This window comes from Lepidothrix coronata, unplaced genomic scaffold (assembly GCF_001604755.1).
Source record: "Lepidothrix coronata isolate B3197 unplaced genomic scaffold, Lepidothrix_coronata-1.0 Scaffold89, whole genome shotgun sequence".
NCBI classification, from domain to species: Eukaryota; Metazoa; Chordata; class Aves; order Passeriformes; family Pipridae; genus Lepidothrix; species Lepidothrix coronata.
The window spans coordinates 3,728,122-3,732,216 of NW_016690269.1; the positions used below are offsets into that span (position 1 = coordinate 3,728,122).

The window sequence follows — 4,095 nt, forward strand, 5'->3', positions numbered from 1 at the left end:
AGCCACCACTGCCTTCTCTCCTTGGCTGCCTTTTGGATCAATGTGTGGGCTGGAACTGAACTTAGTTGGAGAAATGAAGGAATTTTACCCTCCAAGCATCATTCCCACCTGAGGGCTCTGGTACAGCCTTCCCTCTTGATTATTGGTCTTTGCAAACTTCATTCCTTCATTTTTCTCTGACAGTATCAGTGTGAAGTATTCTGATAGTCTAGGTGCACCTTTTAACCTTGACCTCTATGAAGAAGCTTGTTGGCTTAGATTGAGCAGTTTTACAACATGGTCACTTTATTTCATAAAAATTTGTGAGTATTTTTCCCCCACAATTTCACAATTTGTTTGTTTTAAGAATCATTGTTAAGCCTAGTCAATGTGTTCTGGTCAGAGCACAAAACTTAATTTTAGGGACACTACAGCTGTATTTCGAAGTTGTTGTTTTTTACAGGGATATTGGCAGAATAATCATCCTCTCTCAAATTAATTAATCAAATTAATTAATTAAATATGTGTTTTCCTTGGCCAGAGGTCCTGTTTTCCTACTACATTTTTGTTTCTTAAGAACTTACTTTGGCCTATGGTATCACATGAAAATGCTGTAGTGATGAGCAGGTCTGACACTTTGCTGCACCTCTCCCAATTTTCAAAAAAAAATTTCTAGATAAATGCTTTTACAACACTCTGGCTAGCTCATTAGGAATACGGCATTTAGTAATTTTATTATTAAAAGTGATTACTAACACATTAAAAAGTTCTTTTTCATATATACTGAAAAGGTTGCAGTAATATATCATTTCTGTGCAATAATTTGAATCATATTCATTGCCAGGGTGATATCTACCGATTCCAGTGAAGCTACGTCAGGAACTAATTTTGCTCATGACGTCTGTGTTCCTATTCTGTATTATCTACGTTATATTATCTCCCTTCACAGGCACAATTGCATGTATGTCAGACTTGATTTGACGCAATTATCTGGGAATAAATGATCTTGGTTTGGCTAGTTCCAACAACTTGAGTAATTCCCACACTGTTACCACAAGACTTTTCTGCCTTGCAGAAGTCTCTTGGCAATTCTTCAACTCTGATCTAGAAGTCAATCTAAAAAGGTACAAACCCTTGGTGTGTACTTACTGTACAAACACAGTTGTTGCAGCTTATTTTTTTTTACAGTATGTCAAAGCATGTGTGTGTGGTTTACAAGAAATATTAATTTAAAGCATTTTCTAGGGTTAATACACTTCCATATGAAAAGCAAGTGTAGCAATCACAATTCAGATGCTTGTGAGAAACACACCTTTAGGCTTGTATTGCAACTTAAGCTCCTATATTGCTTCCATCCTTATAGAAAAGTATTTGCAAGCTTTCAGTTATGTGCTGTTATTCAGTCATATACTGGTCTATCAACTAAAAAGAAATAAAACAGGTTATGTTTTTATCATTAATAAGGAAATTGACAACTTGTTTCAAAACATAATGCAGCTAAGCAGAGGAAGAGGCTGCATTTTCTTCAGGCTTCAAGCATCTTGGAGACAGCAAAGAGCAAAGACAGGGATCTGGGCACTCTCCCTTTTAAACACTTGCACAAAGAAGCACTGTGTTGGCTAACACACAGATACACACTTCTGTTGCCTTTCTGAGTGTCTAGTGTTGACAAGAAAAGAGCCTCAGTTTTGTCTAAACTAACACTTTCCGGGCGTATCAAGAGCAAAAATGAATTTGGCAGATGCATCAGACATAACCCCACACTTCGTCCCAGGGCAGAGGATGCTTCAAAGATCATTGTAAGATGCTGACAAAGCAACTGGTGCTCCTCATTTCTGTGGTTATGGTCTGACAGGTGTTCCTGAAACCTGCACTGTCTACTCAGGCATCCAGCAAATATATAGAAGTGGCAAAAGATGGTACCTATAGCACCCACTTGAATCTGCCTGCTCTTGCTCCCTAAATATTCCAGTGGTCAGCTCTGGTGAGCTGAATTGTCTTTTTGATGTATTTAGAAAATGCAGATCAGATCCAAGACCTTCAGGTTCTGCTGGAATAAAACTAATCAATGGTACTGATATCCTAGCAGTCAGGGACTCACTAGCTAGACCAGGACCTGGCACTAGTCCTCTCTACCACTCTAACCCAGATGGAGGCTAGCAAGAACAATTTATTTAGTACTAGATGTTGCTGCTCCATGGCTCAAGAGAAATCCCACTCCACCTGACATCTCTGATTTTCACATCAGTGCTTGGTGCAATAAAAGTTCAGTGGTGTTCACTGTGCTCTCTGTGCTTCCATGCTCTTGGAGCAGGCTGAGAAATGACAGCCCCTCACACTGTCCTCACTGTGTGAAATGAAGGAACTCACCACCATGAGATGCTTTGTGTTACAGAAGCATAAAAAGGTTCAAAAAGCCATTAGGGAAGGCCAGGGAGGGAAGGTCCTTAAAAGAGCTACTGAAGCTCCCTTCAGGCAGCAGCCTCCAGCATGGCAAGTCTCTGAGCCTGACTGGTAGCCAGGAAGTTTTATACTGGAGAATGGTTTAGGAGCACATGCTTTTTCTGGTCTAAGCATATGACAAATATAGGACATGTGAGTGGTTGAATTTTTCTTCTCATCTTATATGGGTTTTTTTGTAATAACAATCAATTTAATTTTCTTCCTTTCCAGACCTGGTGAGATATTGCAGGAAGAGAAATAGAAGGGCCAAAGGCCAACTAGAATATTATCTAGCTGCTGCTATAAAAGACAATAAAAATAGTTTCTATAAATACAGCAGCAACACAAGGAGAATCTACATCCTTTATTGGATGCGGGGAGTGATAAAGGATCAGGGAAAGACTGAGGCATTTAATGCCTTCTTTGCCTCAGTCTTTAGTAGTAAGACCAGTATCCAAGTGCTCAGCCCCATAAATTGGAAGAAAGGAATGGGGAGCAGAATGAAGGCCCGTAATCCAAAGGAAAATGGTCAGCAGCCTGTTACATAAGTTACACACACACACTGACATTGAAAATACCAAGTCTCATCACGGGATCCAACGGTTGGTAACTATATATCTCTCTACTTTTATCCTTTCTTTCTCTTTCTTAGCCTTATACATTTTCTTAAGTGTTATTTTTATACTTTTATGTTGCTCTATAACTATATATAATAACAACCACAATGACTACATACCTGTTTTCTTTTGCAACCAAATTGTTTCTTCCAGGTAAAGGGAGACAGGGCAAGAGGAAATGGCTTTAAGTTCCTTCAGGGAAAGTTTAGATTGGATATTAGTAAAAATGTCTTCAGCAGAAGGGTTGTCAAGCAGTGGAACACACTGTCCAAGAAAGTGTCTGAGTGATCATCCCTGGAGGTATTTAAAAGATGTTGTTCTTAGGGGCACTGTCTAGTAGTGAACTCGGCAGTGTTAGATTAATGGCTGTACTCAATCTTAAAGGGATTCTGTGATTCTATTAACCTGCTATTTTTTTATTCTCCCAGTGATCATACTTTCACTTTTGTCCTCCAGTGCTTCTCCTAGAGAATGGAAAAATCTGCTGTGGTTAAAGATTCTTCTAAAAGAAATAAACAAACAAACAAACTGCTAGCACACCAAAAAACACTGCTTCTTTTAGGCTGTGAAGGTTGTAAAAGCTGTGTGCTACTGCAGATGGGATCCTGATCACACTTGCAAGCACAATGAAGAGTTACCAGTCCTGCACATTAGAAACTGACAGAGGTCAGCTCATGAAAAACAGGGCAGTACCAGTGCTCATTTTCCACTGTTTTAGAGCTTGTAAAATAACTTATATTTGACTTAAGCAAGAAGAGTGTCAGAACCGCTTCAGAAGGCCTGGCACCGGTTCTGCACACTCTGCATTACTCAAGAGGTGCAAGATGATGGAAGCAGAGGCTTGGGACAGCTCATGAGACCATAATACATTCGAACTTCCCAAGGGAAGTTCACTCTGCCTGCAAGTCAGGCAGCACATGCAGCGATGCAGAAGCTGGGCTGTGATGCCATTACTTTGCTGACGAGGGTGCCAGGTTATTGCTTCTCTGGATGTGGTGCCTGGCCCATTTTCACAGCTCAGTTTGACAGTACACATCTCAAAAAAAGCAGGAAGAAG

General features: G+C 40.0%; 1 long non-coding RNA gene across 1 annotated transcript; it reads left to right on the top strand.

Annotated features, from left to right (window-relative positions):
* Positions 1-1,649: 1,649 nt before the first annotated feature.
* LOC108500369 lies at positions 1,650-3,344 on the top strand. Its single transcript, XR_001875844.1, has 3 exons — positions 1,650-1,664; positions 1,952-1,953; positions 3,228-3,344. It is a non-coding gene; the product is annotated as an uncharacterized LOC108500369 (long non-coding RNA).
* Positions 3,345-4,095: the final 751 nt, after the last annotated feature.